This window comes from Eubalaena glacialis, chromosome 11, assembly GCF_028564815.1.
Source record: "Eubalaena glacialis isolate mEubGla1 chromosome 11, mEubGla1.1.hap2.+ XY, whole genome shotgun sequence".
In the NCBI taxonomy this organism is placed as follows: Eukaryota; Metazoa; Chordata; class Mammalia; order Artiodactyla; family Balaenidae; genus Eubalaena; species Eubalaena glacialis.
In genome coordinates this window covers 95533161-95554086 of record NC_083726.1, presented here as the reverse complement: position 1 = coordinate 95554086, position 20926 = coordinate 95533161, and the positions used below count along the sequence as shown (strand labels likewise).

The following is a 20926-nucleotide window of genomic DNA, read 5'->3' as shown; positions in this document are numbered from 1 at the left end:
TTTCCACTGAATCTGAATGAGATCCTTGCTGGGTAGAGTAATCTTGGTTGTAAGTTCTTCCCTTTCATCACTTTAAGTATATCATGTCACTCCCTTCTGGCTTGTAGAGCTTCTGCTGAGAAATCAGCTGTTAACCTTATGGGAGTTCCCTTGTATGTTATTTGTTGTTTTTCCCTTGCTGCTTTCAGTAATTTTTCTTTGTCTTTAATTTTTGCCAATTTGATTACTATGTGTCTCAGCGTGTTTCTCCTTGGGTTTATCCTGTATGGGATTCTCTGCACTTCCTGGACTTGGGTGGCTACTTCTTTTCCCATGTTAGGGAAGTTTTTGACTATAATCTCTTCAAATATTTTCTCGGGTCCTTTATCTCTCTCTTCTCCTTCTGGGACCCCTATAATGCGAATGTTGTTGCATTTAATGTTGTCCCAGAGGTCTGTTAGGCTGTCTTCATTTCTTTTTTTTCTTTTTTCTTTTATTCTGTTCCGCAGCCGTGAATTCCACCATTCTGTCTTTCAGGTCACTTATCTGTTCTTCTGCCTCAGTTATTCTGGTATTGATTCCTTCTAGTGTAGTTTTCATTTCAGTTATTGTATTGTTCATCTCTGTTTGCTTGTTCTTTAATTCTTCTAGGTCTTTGTTAAGCATTTCTTCCATCTTCTCGATCTTTGCCTCCATTCTTTTTCCGAGGTCCTGGATCATTTTCACTATCATTATTCTGAATTCTCTTTCTGGAAGGTTGCCTATCTCCATTTCATTTAGTTGTTTTTCTGGGGTTTTATCTTGTTCCTTCATCTGGTACATAGCCCCCTGCCTTTTCATCTTGTCTATCTTTCTGTCAATGTGGTTTTTGTTCCACAGGCTGCAGGATTGTAATTCTTCTTGCTTCTGCTGTCTGCCCTGTGCTAGTGTTGGAGGGTCTCTTGCAGAGGCAGAGGGTGGCTGTGGCTCACCATGGGGACAAGGATACTGGCAGCACAAGTTCTGGGAAGTACGTCTTGGCGTGAGCCCCCCCAGAGTCCCCCATTAGCCTCACCAAAGAGCTGGGTAGGCTCCAGTGCTGGGTCACCTCAGGCCAAACATCCCTGCCAACATACTATTAATAGTTGTCTTAAATTTTTCTTTTTTTTTTACTTAACCTTATCTGTAAACTCAAGGTTTCAATGCATTAGTGACACTTTTTCTAAAACATATTAAGATAACATTTTAAGTATTAAAATGAAATTTGTTTATTTCTAATATTCTCTTGGGCTATGAGTGATATACATACTGCAATTTAGGAAACTCTGATTATAAATTCTGATATAAATTGACCTCTATTAAGGATTGGCCAACAATCTTCCCACTATATTAGGTAATTGGGAACATCTAGATTAGTCTAATGAGCAGGCTTATTATCTTTTCTGAATTCTTTAAGTTCTGACCCAGTACTATTTTAGAAAATAGGAGTCATGCTATTAAAGCCAGACATAGAAATTCTTTGACCAAGCTACAGTTTAATGTTAAGTCCTCTATGTTAGGGAAGGTCGATACAAGAATCATGTCCTTGTACTGCATTTCTGATCCTTTTGTAAACCCGTAACTGGAGATATGACCCATTATGTTAGTGAGTGTTCTATGTACAGGGAAGGAAGTAACAAATTCCTGCTTGAATTTCATTCCAGGAAAGATGGCCTCCAATGTTACATTTGTTGGCTTACTTTTGCCATAAGAAGAAAACAAGTGTAGCCTAATGTATTTCTATTTTTGCCTAAAAGCCATACATAATCAGATTTAAGGTGTAAATGAAATCAGTTCATCACTGGGACCTTGGCAGTAAGATTCCTTTGCTCTGGACTTATGAAGTATGTTGTTCTGAGGAATAATTGTTTTACTTCATATTGCGTCCAATAATTGTTTTACTTCATATTGCGTCCAGTAATAATATAAAAGTCCTCCTGTGATAGAAATTGTAATTAGGTGGATTTGGATAATTTATATGAAACTAATTCCTGAATCCTGGACTATATTTTAAAATTTTAATATAATAATTGTAGTGGGCATGAGAAAGTACCTTGCCCACCTCTAACCACAGAGAACTTGATCAAGGGCCCCAGCTGCAATACTCTCAAATCCATCCCTGTGTTTGTACTGAGGCCAAGCTTCCCATGGGCTTCTTCCAGTAAGGATTGAGCACAGCAGGGATACAAAGACTGGCCATTCCTGGGAATTCAGGACTCCTCTGATGGCCAGTTTTGGCGTGAAGACTCCCTGAGGACCTTGCTTAACCTTAGATCACGTGGAAGTCTAAGATATTTCCATCCGACCCTCCTTCCCTCTTCGTGTTCACTATCCTTGCATTGTGATCAGAGGAATCTCAGCCTTCTCTGTCTCCCTTCACCTTTTCTCTCATAGGCATTTCCCTGATTATATTTTTCCGTTTAATCCCATCTTGGCATCTACATTTGGGAGGACCTGGATTAACAAGTATTTCGTCACTTTCCGACACTTAAAATAATCAGAACTCTTTTTTTGGAAGGCAGACATGCATCAAATTTATAGAGTGGTTGTACCAAGTTGTTTGGCTGCATATTTAAAAGGAGAGGGCCTAATACACAGCTTTCACCTTGGGGTTGTATCTGTCTCCTGGAGTATTTTGTTGCAGGTTCCACAGTGGAACGAACAGTTAGGATCAATGTGGTTTAGTTAGACCCTAGGCCATCAAAAGGCTGCTGATAGAATGACGAATGATGAAAATAGACTTCAGTAGCTATCATGGGTTTTTGTAATGAGATGGAGTAGAAAGAAATAGAGTTGTAACAGTGCCCAGGTGTGAAGTTATTGAGACTAGATCTTGCTGACAATTCATTTAAGACAGTACATGGGAAAATCAAACCACAACTGTATTGAAAGGAAAAACACCTGGCAAAGAAATGGCATAATAGAATAGTTGGCCTGAAGTTTCCTTTTGAAAAGATGGGGTGTTTATATATAATACTCACCTTGAAGAAGATACAATACGAATAAGTTTTAGTCTTCCTCAATGCTTCAGACCTTTAAATAGGGATCACTTCCTTGTGTTCTCCCATTCTGAGTGACAGAAATTTAATGTCTATGCCTTCAGCCCTGGTGGGGCTTTAGGTTTTGACAAAGGTGCACTCTCCCACGATATAAACCTTAACTCCACGCAGCTTTTTGAAATTCCAGTGTTATACTTCTAATTGCAGTCCTGATTTTTAACAAATACATACACATAAGCAGACGGCAAAGTGTATGTTCATAAAACACAGTAAGTTTTAGAACTAACATATTCATCATATGTATGTGTTATAATATATCATGTTATCTTGGGTGCTTTTTCAGGCACCCAAGATGGTACCTTGTGTTACAGCATAATCTCTTTAAATTTGACTTTATGTAGTATAGACAATCAGGGTTATTATAAGGCTTCTTTCACCAACTTCATCTTTTTGTCTAAAAAGAACTGATAAGAGGTGAGTCACTGGTACTGAACAGGACTGGCTGTACACAGGGCTCAAGAGAGATTCTCATTCTCAATAAAACATATGCATCCAAAATTGTTGGTGAATATAAATTATGTTTGAAATTTTTATGTTAAAAGTAGCTGATCTTATAAAATATGACAATAGGTTAATGCACAGTTTAATTTAAATTTTCTCCAAAGTCCCTCGATTGTCTGGGTAATTGAAAGAAATATCTTGTAATAACCTATAATGAAGTATAATCTGCACAAATACTGAATCACTATGCTGTACACCTGAAACTAACACAATATTGTAAATCAACTGTACTTCAATAAAAGGAAGGAAGGAAGGAAGGAAGGGAGAAAGAAAGAAAGAAAGAAAGATCTTTTTAAAAAGAGTGGGGGGTTGAAAAATAGAAAAAGCCATGGAGGCATGGAATTATTTTCCCATTAGTTTTAGCTTTCTTTTTAAAAAAAATTGACCCCATAATAATAACTACCTCTAAAACAGTGCATATTGGAAGGGAGAGGGCAGGAATTGGGGAAAGAATCGTAAGGCTTACAAGAATATTTGTGATTATCTTAAACTAGTCCTATATTTTTAGAACTAGTTTATTATCTTAAACTAAACTATATTTTTAGTAATGGAAAACGTACACTACTACTCTTCTACTATTCACAACGCTTCAGTTCTGACACAGATGTGTGGGTTTTCCACACCAAGCAATTCTCCAACTTTCTGGACTGGGTGTCCTCCAATTTAACTCAATTCTGACACTATCTGCCTGGAATTAGCATCAGATCCCACAGTTTAAGGGCTCAGTCCCACAAAACTACCTCTTGCCCCCCAACTTTAGCCACCAATTGTAAATCCAGGTTGTCACCAGTGTTAGATAAAATAATAAGGGATCTAATACAGTTAGAGAGTGCTATGGACTGAACTGTGCCTCCCCCAAATTCATATGTTGAAGCCATAACCCCCAATGTGACGGTATTTGGAGCTGGGGCCTTTGGGAGGTCATTACATTTAGATGAGGTCATGAGGGTGGGCCCTCATGCTAGGATTAGTGCCCTTATAAGAAGAGACACCAGAGAGCTTTCTGTGTCTCTCTCTTTGCCATGTGAGGGCACATCCCAGAAGGTGGCAGGCTGCAAGCCAGGAAGAGAGCCCTCACCAGAACCCAACCATGCTAGCACCCTGATCTCAGACTCCTAACCTCCAGAACTCTGAGAAAATGAATTTCTGTTGTTTAAGCCACCCAGTCTGTGGTATTTTGTTATGGCAGCTCATGCCGACTAAGACAGGGTATCAAGTGGTGCTTCTCTCCTGTAGTAATATTTCAGCTGAGACCTAAAGGATGAGTAGGAACCAGACATGTGAAGAATGAGAAAAGCATTTCAGGTTGGAGAGAACATGTGAAAAGGAAGTGCTGTTAAGAGGAGAAGGATGCCTTTGAGGGACTGCAAGAAGGACGACATTACCAGTGGTGGGGAGCATGAGACAGGGCTGGAGAGGTGGGCAGGGGCCACATTAGACAGGAGCTGGAAGGCAACAGTGCACATTTTGGTTTTTATATTATGGGCAAGGTTTAAATCAGGGTAATGATATAACCTAATTTTTGTTTTAAAAAGATCACTGACTATTGTCTAGAGCAGCCACATAGGAAATTTAAATTTTCTATTAGTCATATTTTTAAAGTAAAAAAATACATACAAAATTAATTTTACTGATATATTTTATTTAACCCAACATATCCAAACTATCAGATCATTATCATAAGCAATGTAAAAAATTGTTGACATCCCACATTTTTTTTCATACTAAGTCTTTGAAATTCAGTATGTATTTTAAACTTACAGAACATCTCAATTCAAATGAGGAGCATTTCCAGTGCTCTGTAGCCACATGTGGCTGGTGGCTACCTTATGGACGGTGCAGCTCTAGAGAATGAATCAGAGGGATTGCAATGCAAGCAAAGAGCCCAGATTGGAGGCTACTGCAGAAGCTGAGATAAGCACTGCTTGGATTAGGATAGTAACAATAGAGATGGCAGAAAGTGAATGGATTTGAGAATAGTCTGGAAGGAGTTAAGAGAAATAGTCATGAAGGAATGTGAGGTAAAGCATTAAAAGGTAAAATACAACCAGAAGTAAACCATAGGATAATTCTAAGACTGTTCCTAATTAATGCTTTGATCTTGAATTTCCTCTTTGTAGAAGGGTTATATTTTTACTGTCACTTATGATTTAATTATTTTCCTTTTTGTATCTACTTTCATTTTTGATCAACTGCTTTTCTGCCTTGGTCTGCTTCAAAATTCCTGTTTCGTCCTCTTTTCATCTGTTTATGTAATTCAACTTGATTTAACAGACATTATTGAGCGACTGCTTTGTGCTAGGCTTTGTGCTGAACACTGGGAAGATAAAATAAGGAAAGACACCCATATTAAGAAGCTAAGTATAATATATGAGACCTAAAGCATTTACTCTTTTTCTCTCAATTGTCTTGGTTGTTTAACAATAAAGCATGTTCTAGTTTCATCCAGAACATTCTCAGAGGATTGTGTATACCCCTATTTTTGGCATAGTGTCTGATCATTCAATCAGGGTCAGTCAGAAAGACAAAAATCACTCTACAGATTTTGAATAAAACATGGTTTAACACTGGGAATTAAAGATTTACTACACCATTCCAAGGGCTAGGAGAACAAAGGTCAGGAAAGCCCCTGCAATCTTTCAGGAAATCTAAAAGTACAAGATTATCAGAAAAGCTGCCTCCACGGACCTCGGCTGTTTCAACAGATAAAGTGATCCTAGGAGAATGCTTGGAAGCCACTGGCAAAACCTCATGTGAACCATCCACCAATCCCCACCTGCTTGCCTATGGCTGCCACAGTAGAATAATGGAGTTTCCTCTTTGGCTAGGGATTCTGGGAAATGTAGTTCCCAGGCTCCTCCCCTGTGAGGCAAGGAAAATATAGAAAGAGGGTGGGCATGAAGCTGAGATATACAACCAGGCATGTGTAGATTGGGCCTGTTGTTGGTTCTGGAATAAAATATTGTACGGCTGTAAGCCTCAAATACTCAGTTTCAATTTTGTGCTGTCAAATACATTTTCAATTAAATTTCTAACAAACATATATATCTTGAATAATGTTTTTCTCCAGAATCAGAAAGTACCTTGAGGAGTTTGAAGGCAACTAAGCCCTAAAAAAGTATTGAGAGGTTGAATATACAAACAGGAAAAGGCCAGACCATATATAAAAATAGAACTTTGATCTACAACCTGCCTAGGAAACCAAACCCTTTATGTATAATAAACAACTCAGGAAGCCAGCCAGCTATAAGTCTGGTTGAGGAAACCAGATTGCTATCTCTAGCGACAATCCAGGAAACTAAACAATAACTTCCGTAACAATCAGCCCCAGATGGCCAGGACTTGATTAATGACTGACAGCTTCCCTCATTTTTGTCCCCATTTCCAACTTAGTACCAACAAGGGAAAGTTAGGTATGCACCTCTCATCAATCACGTAAGATGCCCCATTTCTAGCTAGCCTTGCCTACAGCTTCTCCATGCCAACAACACTCAATCATGGCACACCTGCAGCCTTTCCTTTTTCTCCACTATAAAGATTTCCCACTTTGCTTTTCTCATTGGTTGGTTTTCTTTTTTTCCACAGTATTAATCAAGGTAGGATGTGATCTAAGAAGAAACTGTACTTTGTAAGGTAAATACTACATAAATTTCTAGACACCAATTTTCTCATAAGTAGCAGGCAGTAGGGCACAATGTTCAAGTGCTTGAATTCTGGAATCAGAAAAACAGACTTTCAATCCCATCATTTTCACAGTCTAGCTGTGTTAAGGTTATTAATTGCTTAACCTTGATAGCCTGGGTTTTTTCATCAATAAAGTGGGTAAAATAATGGTATCTATTCTTTGGAGTTGTTGGCAGGATTGAACCAGGTGATGGTTGTAAACTTCATTATTTAATTTAGTATTATCATTATCTTCTCTTTCCAAGCTCATGACCTCCATCTTGGTCTATACATAAATTACCTCTTAATTCATCATCCTTCCTCCATCTGATCCTTCCTTCAGCCCACTGAACAAGAAGCAACCAAGTAAATCTTCCTCAATGGTTATCATCTCATTCCCTTACTCAAAACTCCCCAGGGCCTTTAAAGAGAACCTACCTTTCCACAACTTCTCATACTCTCTCTTACAAGAATGACCTTCTGCTGTAGCCAAATGTGTATATCCATTGGTCTAGAGGCATCCCCCAAAGTCCCATGCACAAGACCATTTTCCCTCCACTGTTCATATTTGGAATAAACCATATCTCCTTTCTCAAGATCTGAATCCTACATTTCATTTATGGTCCAACTCAAATCCTCTCCCCCCGCCCCCCATTAAACCTTATCACACCAGTGCATTCCACAGCAATTTCTTTCTTTCTAGAGTCCTAAAGCCTTGACTAAGCTCACTGAATCATATCCTGATTTGCAATATATGTAACTTTCATGTATGTGTATCAAAACCTCAGTGAGAGGATAATATTCCTGAAGGCAGGGACAATAGTTTATTCTTTTTTGTTTATTGCCATATACCAAGCATAAAAACAATAGTTGTTATTCAGGACCAACAATGTTTCTGTTGCTTTGCCAAATACTTCATTTTATCTGATTTAATTCACTCTAGAACTCTTGAGGGAGGGAGGGAGGGAGGGAGGGGCTATAATTAGCCATTCATCAGGTGAGAAAGTTCAAACAGAGGAGTTGAATTATTTGCCCAAGGTCACAGAACTAGTAATGATGAATTTGAACCACCTAGGTATCTCTGACTCCACAGTTTATGCTATTAATTAACATTCTGTGGATCGATTAAACATACTGCTTTATGAGATCTTGCCAGACATGCATATAAATTTTCTCTCTTTATTGCCAGTGTCTCCCTGGGAAACCCAAATACAGGATTCATTTTAGAGATTGTGTCTTTCTACAATAGAATCAATTTCCAGAGACATTTCTTTTTAATTTGTGATAGAAATCTTGAAATAATCAGGAAAGTATCAGAGAATACATCTCCTTAGCCACGTAGGCTGTTCAGAATTGAGACGCTGAAGAAGAAATCACGTCAGGCTTGTGATCTCTTCTTGTTTGCCATTCATTCCTATTTTGAGCAGAATTTAGTGCCACTATTCACTACTGGATTTTAGGATACATTTCTCAGGTTCCAGCTAAGAAGAGGAATCATTTTTATTTACAGCATTTCAAAAATATATGAAGATCAAAACTATTGTAAACTTTTAAATATTGAATATACCATGACTTTAGGGTGAAAGAGGGTGTTTTGGCTTTTTGGTTTTCTTACTTGTCTCTCTCAATAATCTCTGCATTCATTTTCAAAATGGTGTGGGAAAATAGGAAGATGGTACAGTTAGAAAAAAACCTTGTCCAAAGTATCTTACAGTATTAATTCTTTAATCAGAGAAGCACATGAACTCTCCTGAATCTTACTGAAATTTTAAAAATGCCACCTAAATTTTAAAACTTGACCATTCAAGGATGTTGAACTGACCTGGCTCTTTCTGCAATCCATCGTGAGGTAAGTTGGGAAAATCCAATCCTGACAAAGAAATTCTAACCCAAAGGGGGTAATGTTAAGCAAAGATCCTTCTCAAAATATACTTAAAGAAGCCATGTCTTTATTTTATTCTTATTTGTTCTATAAAAATACAAATGCATAGGAAGGAAATGATAATTTCAGTCAACATTCAGTGGTAATTAAAAGCAACTGTAGTCTTCAGGCTGCTTCTTTCCAATATGATCCAGTGATCAGAAGGAATTGGAAAGGATTACATTTTAACTGGAACACATTTCTGTCCAGAACTGAGCTTTGAAGCATGAAAAAGGCACAGTGGTGGCCCCTGTTTGTGTTTCCATTGGGGCTCTAATTTGAACTTCAGTGATTATTCTGTCAGACTTCTGGCTGTGCAAAGATCCAGAAAGTCAAAGCCAGCTTATTCTTGTACTCTGTTCCATGCAAAAAAATAAAATTCCACCAATTACCACGTTTGCATTTTGTGGAATAGCTCTATTTAAATCGATTATAGGTTAAACAAGAGCATTTGTAAAATTCACGGCTCAGAGTTAATCTGGCTATATCCCAGGGCGCCCAGTCTGAAAAGTGATTGCAAGCACTCCTGGAAAAGAAGTTAACAATAGCCTATAATGGAAAACAGTCTGGAACAATTAAATTTAGCTTGGTTTTCAAATTAAGAAATTCATCCCATGGTTGGTTTTTCATTTGAAAGCCTTCTTCAAGTCCCATTAAAAATGCTCACCTTTTTCTGATACTCCGTTAGTGCTTCCAAAATGACATCATCATCAGTGATAAGGGTAAAAGCAGTGAAAGCTGTAGTGCCTCATGCCAGGAATTATTTGGTCATGGAAAGCACCTGGAGGCTCTTGTGGTTGCTCTGACTTCACAACTCCGGACTGGAAATTCTGTGTTCTGTGGCCAGGAGGGAACAGTGAAGTCATAGAAGTCCTGATGGGGAAAAAGAGGATGGCTTGTGGCCCCGAAAGAACTTGGTAACTTACTACATTTGATGTGAAGTATACAGTCCTTTTCTTTTCTTAGTCTAAATGCACATGAATCTTTTTGATTCGTGAATCTCTGCTCCTCATTCTTATAATGAGACTCTAATAGCTACTTAGAATATTTTATATAAAATTTTCAAAGGATGTGATGTCACTCTCGGAGCTTTTAAAATTTCTTTTCGATATATGAAAACTGAATGCCTATAAAAATAACAAGAATATGATCCTTCTACCTCTATCCATGACCATTCAGTGGCCTTTTATTACCAAAACATTTTCCTCAGGAAGACAGAGGGGAGAAAAGCTCTAACGAGAAAAGCAGATTATGATTCATACGAACAAGCTGATGCTCTCAGATGGCATATTCTTGTCATTCATTTCATTTCATTTCATTTCACGAATGCCTTTATAATGCTTCCTATGTTCCAGGTACTGTTCTCAGCACTTTACAAATATTAATTCATTTAATCCTCATGTCAACAGCATGAAGTAGGTACGATTATTAACCCCACTTTACAGATAATGAGACTGAGAGACAGAGAGGTTAAGTAACTTGCCTCCACAATCAGATAATTGTGGAGCCAAGATTCTGAAGCCCTGCAGTCTGTCTCGTGTTTATTCTAAACCCTCATGGTGTGAACAAGCACACGGCCCACACTGACCATCAATAAAAGCTGTTCAGTGGTATGGTCTTTGAGATCAAACGGTAAAGTCATTAGTATTTGGTTATATAAATTTTACAGCTTAGAGGCAGTTTTTCATGTTTGTCATATTAAAAGGCAAAATTTTCTAATGCTGCCATAAAATCTCTAGCTGCATATGATAAGAAAAATGTACACATCAGATGTTCTGTCTGTATGGCTTTTCTTATTAACATGCAGTGGCTAGATCTTTAAAATATAATGCTAACATGAAAAATAGAAATAAAATTACATACATATCACAATAAATCACATTTATGTAAATTAAACATATATGCAACATGAAACCATAATACATGTTTTACAAGTACACATGCAAAAACAAAAAAGGATCTACAGGAAACACATTAGAAGAATTTAAAGAAAACAGGACCAGAGCTTTACAGGGACCATTAATCATGAACTGAGGCTTGTGATTAACTCAACCCTCTGATCTCAAGTCTGAAGCAGAGAGAAAGCATCTATCTAAATATTTATCCATGCATGTACAGAATCCTCTTATCTATGTATTCATTCACGCCAACAAGGGAAAGTGAGATGGTTTTCTGTGTTGTTGATTAGATTATTATATTATTTTATTATATAACAATTATATAATTAACAGTTATATGATTAAGTATCCTAAAGAGTTTATAGCCTAAGGAGATGTTTATATCAATTTGTGTCTATTGATATTTATCATATTAAAAGTTAATACTGAGGATATTTAAATATTTGTTAATTAATTAAAAGATAACAGTGACAAGCCCATTACATGTTAATACAAATAACCTATTTTTAATGAGAAATAACTATATTTTCCAAAACAAAAATTTTAGTAAGAAGGGAGTCGCTTTTTTACATTTTTGCAAATATCTTGATGTTTGGGTGAACTGAAGACAGTTGGATCCACATGCCTGCTTCTGCATTCTCTCTATTGCCACGTGTTGCTTTGGTTGAAGTATATGAAGAAAAGCTGGCCTCACACAGATATGTAGTTGGAAAAGGAAGGCCATGTTGTAATGGCCTTTCAAATAATTGTGGCTATTCTTCTTTGATACAATACCAAAACTTGACAAATGCTAGTTTATGAATGGTTATTACAATGTGGAATCTGAAACCATATCAATGAACTTTTCATACTGTTTTACATTAAAATTCACAGAAACTAACACAACATTGTAAAGCAACTATACGCCAATAAAAAATAAAAAATAAATAAATAAATAAAAAATAAAATTCACTGGTCTATGTTATACTTTGAATGGGTCTTTTACCCATGCTTGCTTTTGTAACAACATGTGTGGATCATTTGAAAAATATTGGTTCCCTGAGTTATGCACATCTCCCAAATGTTGACATATTTCATTAAGGATTATCAAAATATCACATTTGTTAATATCTGCATAATAAACACAGATCTCATCCTAAAAATCCATTTTAAATTTTGGGAAGCTTCAAGATGCAAATTTTTCCAAAATTTACATATTCATTTGAAAGCTTAAATTTTATCATTGGTACCAAATGTCAGTTATTTTCCTTGAAGTGACAGACTTACTTTATTCATTTTTGATACAATGATAGTTTGTAGCTATTCTTTTAGGTAAAAATGTTGTTCAGCTTGCAACTCAAACCATGGCTTTTCCTATAGATAATCCATTTTTGGTATGCAAAAGTAGTGATTAATGTGTACAGACTATTTGAAAGACGTGTACTCAAGGGCTGAGATTTAATAAATTTTCACTGCTTCATCAAGGACATGGTAGGACTTGCATCTTTTTTAACTGTGAGTACATGGCAGTGAAGAACACGATATCTGGGGTTACCTCCTTGATTCCTGCAAAGACACCAGCAGGTTTCCCTACCATCGGTGCAGACGTTAACACAGTAAACAGAGAATGACATCTTAGCATCATTATCATCATCTTAACATCAAAATAGTTTCAATGTCACAGGGTCCCCAGGGGTCCACAGACCACACTATTCAAACTCAGCACCTAAAGAATGTACATGCTAAACATTTCCTAAAATACCTAATGCAAATTGAATCAGGCATTTCCTGAGCCTCGAATAAGAATGAATCTGGAGATTTCAGGGCCATCTGTTCCTTAATTAATCTTATTTGCCTCAGTGATATTTGAAGTGTCAGTTTTTAAAAAATCAAACACTTAAGTGAATTTTCAAAGGTTCTTAACTTCCTATTCCAAAAGAATTTCACAGCTTCCCCAATGAGATTGCCAGTTAAATCAGTGACCAGTTCTTTTACTTTATGGCTTATTCAGAAGGTAGTTCTGAGGCTGTTTCAGACCTGAGCTGGGTCACTGATCAATACTTAATCAACCTACAGACTACAATTCACTAAATCAGTTTTTTGGAGTCACCCATCCAATTCTGGTTCCCAAATCATCCCTACTACATTAAAATCTACAGAAACACTGCCAGAAGTATTCTAGTTCTTGCCCTAGAGGCAGACTCTCAGGCCCCTGAAATTGATACTCCGAGGATAGTTTCTGTGTTTCTGTACCCGCCTCCCCACCACACCCCCTTTTCTTTTGCTGGTTACGGAGCGTGCTCTTATATTATCAGACAGGTAAGGGGAGTACGGGTGCCTTACAGCACATATAATGCATCAAGAGCATGAGTAAATCCCACTTCATTCAGTCAGTGAACACTTCCTGAGAGCCTCATAGAGACACTGGACTGAGCGCAGGGAATTAGGAGCAAGAAGAATGGTAGAGACACTACAAAGAAGGTGAGGTTACAGCTCTCAGCCTCCATAAACCGAAAACAGGTTTGAGAGGAACAGCCCTGAGCCATGTGAAAAGAACAATAATGAATTAAGATGCTAGCCAATGAGAAGTCAAATGAGTGATACCAGGTCAGCACTGTTCCTACAACTCCACACACTGCTGGCTGCATGGCCTTTACGATCAGTGGTCCTTCAGCCTGGAAACTTCTTCCCTCAGCTCTCTGAGCTTTATGCATCTTTCTGCTCAAAGGTTACCTTAGCAGAGAGACTTCACTCTATCTGAAATAGCACTTCCCCCACCCCTGCAACTTTCTCTTTCTTACTGTGTTTTCTCTTAATTCACAGGTGCTACCACCGCATGACATATTATATATTTGTGTGTTTGATACTATCTCCTTGCTCCATTTGAATATATGTTCTCAAGAACAAGGACTTAATTATTCACTGCTGTATCTCAGAGCCTAGAAGTTCCTGGTACCTACTAGGACACATTAAATGTTTGCCGATTGAATGAATGAATAGATGAATGCTACAGTAGCTCAGAGCAGGGAGAGGAGATCAGAGGCACTAACCAGATGGTGAAGAAGTATTTCATGGGCTGAGGTTTGAGCCGCATCTTGAAGGGTGTTTCTCATAGGTTGGACCAATGAACAGAGCAGCCTACTTGTCTTACAGGATGCAAGTGAGATGTCATCTTCTCAACAAGTCTTGTTGGGGCCTCCAGGACCGGGTGAGTTGCTACTGCTTTGGTGTCCTATAATTCTCCATGCTCTCCACCATGGTAGAATTCCCTCCAGTGGACCTTGTCTCCTCTTTACTTGCCTGGCTGCTCCAGTAGAATATTTGCTCTGGGATGATTGATAAAGGCAGTATCTTATTCCTAGTTGCATATCCAGCCATAGCACAGATCCTGCTGCCCCATAAATACTTGTTGACTGTATTATTTGATGAACTAGGCAGAAAGCTCACATAGAGGAGTGAAAAGCAGGTATGGACCAAATTAGGGAGATTTGTAGAGCTAAGAAATGGAGTTTCGGTGTTGATCAGGGAGATGCTGTAACAGTCTATTGTCTTAGCAAGGCCATAGGAACATGTGTGCATGGTGAACCAAGTGAAAAAATATCCAGTCAGAGAGACGAATTGTAACCATATTGCAATGTTCTAGGCACAAAATAATGAAGCCCTGGACCAGGTTGGTGGCAACGGGAATGGTCATGAAGGAACAGATGTAGCCAAAGTTCTTGGTGACTGATTTGATGTTAATAGCAGCCATAGATGATGGCGTATTTTAAGCTTGGGTGACTATAAGAGGGTGATGCAGTCACTTTAGCCTATGTTTCAAATTTTAGGGCTCTTAAGAAAAGAATATTTGGCAAATTATTCACCGTAATGGCACAATTTCTTTATCTTAGTTGTACTTAATACTAGAAGCTGCCAGAATTCACTTATATAGCCTATACACTAATACTAAGCTTTTAGACAAACTTTAAAATTCTAAGATTAAATTTCTCTCCTAATAGCTACCAGTTATCTATGAAAAGAAATTAATGTCAGGAGATGAAGGTAAAGATAATGAAATGCTAAATTCCATCAAATTATTCTTTGGAAGTATCACAGAATAGAGGGCTCCAAGAAACCTCAAGCAGATAAAGCAAACAGGATTTACCTCTCATGAAAATTGCTAAGGCAGAATATGGGCTGAGTGATTCACAGGCCAGGCCAAGGTGGGTGGGTAGAGGAGGTGGGAACACAAGTACCAGGTGTTTTCTCTTCCTGCCTTAGAGGTCAGCTCTAGTGCCTTCTATTTTAGAAACAAGAAAGTTGCAGTAAGGTGGAGAAGAATGATGAGCTACCTACAAATCAGTTGCATCCAAATTTCATGAACCTCAGTGAGGAAGAATAGTTCTCTTAGAGAAGAATCAGTGTACTACTAGCAAAACAGAGCACATAGATGTTGGGTATAATGAAATGGCAGCAGTCCACTGTACCAGCTCAACCTCGTTCAAGTCAAAGTGGATTTTCTCGAAGGAAACATGCCAATTGAAATTGGGCCTGGAATGTTTTCAGGAAATGAGGCAGCTAGAAAGACTCTGCTCCACCTCTCTTCCTTCTTTGCCTCTCTCTGCATATGCTTTCTGGTTTTCTCTGATAGATTTCTTCAGCTTAATCATAGTTTTTGCTTTCTCCTGACATTAGCTTGTTATGGCCCTGACTCTACCTAATAGCATCTCTTACTGTTCTCCTTCAGTTTCTGCACTGTCTGCTAATTGCCTCATTCTTTCAGGTTCCTAGTTCCAAATTCCTAAGAAAGGAAACTGACTGCTAAGATCATTGTATGTCAAGGTATTCGTGTCAAAGGTGATACACTGCACACTAGACATTGTTACCTATGGATTTCCTACTAGTCCAGTGCTAATTATTATTCCCATCAGCCTAGTGAGGGTGGGAAAAAAATGTTCTTAACCCCCCTGGCCAGACCACAGGCAGCGAAATTTCCTTTAACAGAGGGTATTGGAAGAACAACTTTTGTTAAATAATCTCTCATAAGTGAAGTTCCAAGCATGATATCAACTATATTCCCCTAGTAACTTTACTTTCCCACTCTCTGAATCAATTATTTCACCCATTCAAGTACCCTCTCATTACTCACTCTCACTGCATTCTTCCCTGGAAAACATATGATATAAGAAGGGACTACTTTATTCTCTTTTCCCCAAATCCACCAACCCCCGGTCCTATCCAAGGCTGTACCCACCACTTGTGCTCTGAATCCCACCCTACTCCCCTTCCTGAGGATTTCCTTCCAGCCATTATCAGTTTTCTAAAATACATTATGTATTTCATTATGTGTCTATTATCTATGTTTTCCACTTATGTCTTCCCACTAGAAAATAAGCTCCTTGAGACAAGAATGCCACCTGTTTAAATTAACACTATTCCCAACCCCTGAATTACTTAACCACAATTAATTTTTGTGGTCTGTTTGACTAATTTGAGTCTGGAAGCTGCTCAGTAATAGTACTACTCTTTCCTTTAACTTCATCCAGTGTTTATTTGGGAATAATTTCTATTTATAGAAACTTTCCTTAAACAAGATACACAGACAAATCTATTTGGTAGAAAAGAATCTTTATTTTGTTGGTCTTGAAGATCGGTAACATGTTGATGCGCATATGTTTTCCAAAAAGATGAATGTGTTTTCCTGATGTATTTTTCAAGACCCATTTAGCTTAATCAATCAATACCTTCAAATTGATGAGCTTCGTGTTATGCACAAAGCAGACATAAAATGCTTTACTCTCAGGGAGCTTATAATCTAGTAGGACAACCATAGTTTCATATGCAAGAATGCTTATCACACTTTGGTTTATAAAAAGAAAGGTTTGAAATAATCCAAATGTCCTTAACAAAATATTTGTCAAGTAAATTGTAATTGGTAAAGAAGGCTGTAACATTTCTGGAATAGTAAAATATCAGGAAGAACCCAAATGTCCATTTATTGTGTGCTACTTGAATAAACTTAGGTCACACCAACAAAATGAGTACTATGCATCTGTGATCATAAAGATATATTGTTAAATGAGAAAAGCAATGTGTGTAGCGTGTGCATACTATGCCATCTTAGAGCTAAGAAGAGAAGCAATACAAACACACACTTGTTTATTTTAGAAATGCTAAACCAAAAGCTAATAACAACGTTTACCTTTAGTGAGAATGGGAATTGGGTGAGGGAATAGGGACAGAAGTTCGATTTTCAAAATATTTTGTAGATTTTACTTTGGAAACATATAAAGGCTTTATATCATCCTAAAAAATCAAAACTTAAAAAATAAATCCCTAAAGTTAGAAAGCTAAAAGAAAATAGTAACTTATTTTTTGAGTTTTGTGACTTAACCACTCAGAGAGGTGTTATTTCAAGGTGACTTTAAAACAGTAATTTTGCTGTTTATCCCTGGTGGGACATATTCTAAGGACAAAAGGAATGCAAAAAAAAAAAAAGTCTTTTCAATAATCATAATGTTAGTACAAATATATTTTCCTTCTGAAATTTTATATGACAAAGCAAATAAATAATTATACTGTTCTATTTAGGAATCAAGGTTTTCAGTGAAAGAGAAAAAAAAGATACAAATAGAAACTAAGTAAAAATCCTGTAATCAAAATTTGAATCGAAGGAATCCCCTGGTGGTCCAGTGATTAGGACTCGGCACTTTCACTGCTATGGCCCGGGTTCAATCCCTGGTTGGGGAACTAAGATCACACAGCTGCACAGCGAAGCCAAAAAAAAAAAAAAATTTGAATCGAAAATATTAGTATGAACTTCTCAACTCTTTTCTTAGCTTTGACTACTGAAAAGGTCTGAAAACAAATGATGACCCAGCAACTAACCTGGAGATTCTAAATACCATTCTCCATGAAAAGGAATCTTGAAGTTGATTCAAGATCTAGGTCAAGAAATGTACAAGATGAACGTGGATCATCTGGTTGAACCAGAAAGTCCTGAAAAAAAACCTCAAGATCTAATTTGAAGATGCTCTCACTGCCCAAAGACAGGACAATTTGAGCATAGAAAGGAATAACAACAACAGTAGACTGAAACATATTAAATGTGTTTTTAAACCATTTGTTTACAATAATACTTAAAAGTCTATTGGTGAACATTGCCAGATGTTAAGGAATTAGCTTATTATTCTGAAAATTAATGAAGAAAAGAATCAATCATTTATATGCCTTTCCTATACTTTAAGGTAACCACATAGTTGATGTAGGAAAGCTATCCTTTATAGAAGAATTTCAGCTAATAAATGAAGAAGAAATTATAGAATGAGATTATCTCAATTTTGCAATCCCTAATGGAATAATTGGTTTAGGTGGTCATCATAAATGGCTGTTAAAATTGCTGATGAAATGGAAAGTTTATATAATGAAAAGATTTGGCTGACATTACTTAACAAAAATTGATCAATTTTATCATAAAATGAGAGACAACTAAGCACTATGTCCTCCTGATATGATGCAATAAGAAGTACACAACACCATCTATGAAGTATTCTTGTAAAAAAGAAAAAACATCAAACCTGATTCTGATCAATTTACAGAAATACAAGGGACTGAGGAACATAATAAATGACACCACAGGAACACAAATCAGCAAAATCCACAATGTGAGATACTTTATAATATTTTTTCAACTAATAAATTGCAAGAAAAATAAACAGAAGAAAAATGAACCTATATACTAAAAGAACACCAACTGCAATACGTGAACCTGCTGGGATTCTGATTAAAACATACCAACTGTTGAAAAGAGGAGAGAAAAAGAGAATAAACATATCATGTTCTCAATATCATTATTACTTTTTGCAGAAGGGATATTATGTTTGGGTATATGTTTTAAAAAAACAAAGAATCCATATTTTGCATAGGTTCATAATGAAGTATTTACAGATAAATGAGATGATGTTTGAGATTTACTCCAAAATAATCCAACGTGTACAAGGAAAGGAGATGGGGGTAGAGGGGAAGTTGAAACAAATTGGCCATATGTTGATAGCTGTCGAAACTGGGGGATGGGTGCTTGGCAGTTCATAATAGTATTATGCCTATTTTTTATGTGTCTGACAATGTCTGTAATAAACATTTTTAAAAAGTTGTCTCGGTATCTTTATTTCATTTTCTTTCAGTTCTTTTTGGAAAACTATGACATGACTTATGGAAATAAAGAACTATGAAAATCCCTTTTAAGAACAGTCTGAAATAATAATGAATTCCCTAAGCATCAAATCTTCCCTACCCTTCATCAGTTATTGAAAAAGAGGGCTATTTCACGCATCAAGTGACATGAAATATTTATAGAAAGGACCCTTGATTAGAAGGTTTTGATTTCATCTGAAGGAAACACAATAATTGAGTTAGAAAAAATATGAATTAAAAAAGATTGTTTTGAGATTAGTTTTCCCCTAAGGTAACATTCTATTAATTTGACATTCAGTAGGACTAAGGTATATTTTCCAATTTGCCAAACACCTGTCACTGTATAATGACTAAAATTTTGATTTTTTTCCCCGTACAATCAAAACAATAGGACAGCTTTTTCTAAACTAAAATCAACACCCCCCCCAAACCTGTTAATCTTGTTTTCTACAATAAGCCTGTCATCAATCACGTGCCTGAGTTGACAATGCTTCACAACAATTTGGCCATTCCCCAACCAAACAGACTGACATCACCATCTTGAATCATGAATATATCTCAACTACAGCTATAAAAATAAAATGCTGCAAAAGAATGAATGCACTGAATCAACTGAGCTTAATTAAACAAACTTTACATAGTTCCAAATTTCTAGGAAGCCGAAAAATAAAGACAACATTTAACAAATGAAAGATGAGGTAGGAGCAGGATGTCACCACTAACAAATTACATGAGTTCAGAGGATCTCCTGAAAATTGTATATCATGTCCAAATGAAGGCACAGATATAATTTTTTCAAATATGTGCATGCGTGTTGTCATAATGAAGGCAGCATCACAGAGTCCCTGAGAGTTCTGCCACAGATTATGCTGAAAAATTCCTAGAAAGGCAATGTTTCTATGTTACTTTACAGACAACACAGTGATACAGTTAATAGTACAGGTTCAGGGATCTGACTGCTTGGGTTCAACTGCCAACTTTACCATGAACTGTGCGGTTCTCAGTCTTGGTACACCTTGAGACATAATAGCAGCACCTTCTTCCCAGGTTTTCAGGAAGAATTCTGGATGTAGCTCTTAATGAATAAACTATGCACAGTGTTTTTTTGTTTTTTGTTTTTTTAAAATTATTTATTTTTATTTATTTATTTATTTATGGCTGTGCTGGGTCTTCGTTTCTGTGCGAGGGCTTTCTCCACTTGCGGCAAGTGGGGGCCACTCTTCATCGCGGTGCGCGGGCCTCTCACTATCACGGCTTCTCTTGTTGCGGAGCACAGGCTCCAGACGCGCAGGCTCAGTAATTGTGGCTCACGGGCCCAGCTGCTCCGCGGCATGTGGGATCTTCTCAGACCAGGGCTCGAACCCGTGTCCCCTGCACTGGCAGGCAGACCCCCAACCACTGCACCACCAGGGAAGCCCTGCACAGTGTTTTGATGCATAGTTACCAAAGGGAAATGTCCACACCACGCTGACATTTTAAATCACTGTATCTGTATTGAACTTCTCTTGCCAACACGACATTTGGGCTCTGGGCTGAAGACTGCTCATTGTCCAGTTTGTCATTCATTGATTCCTTTCTCCATCATAGTGGGGCACACTGTCACCTGGAGTAAAAAACTACCAACCTCCTTTGCTGCTGGAAGCAGCCTTGTACCTATGTTCTAGTCAGTGAGAATCAACTAGAAGTGATGTGTGGAACTTCCAGGAAATTTTCTTGAAGGAGGTGAGTCAGCTCTC

General features: G+C 37.3%; 1 protein-coding gene across 8 annotated transcripts in view; it reads right to left on the bottom strand.

Annotated features, from left to right (window-relative positions):
- LMNTD1 (lamin tail domain containing 1) overlaps positions 1-20926 on the bottom strand; it is a 416942-nt gene that overhangs the window by 162390 nt on the left and 233626 nt on the right. Inside the window, exon 5 of one of the 8 annotated variants that reach the window (XR_009702525.1) lies at positions 9926-10014. The exons of the other annotated variants lie outside the window; for them this stretch is intronic. The gene's annotated coding sequence lies outside the window, so the exon portion shown is untranslated. Of the gene's footprint in view, positions 1-9925; positions 10015-20926 lie in introns of those variants that run through there. 8 annotated transcript variants of the gene reach the window in all.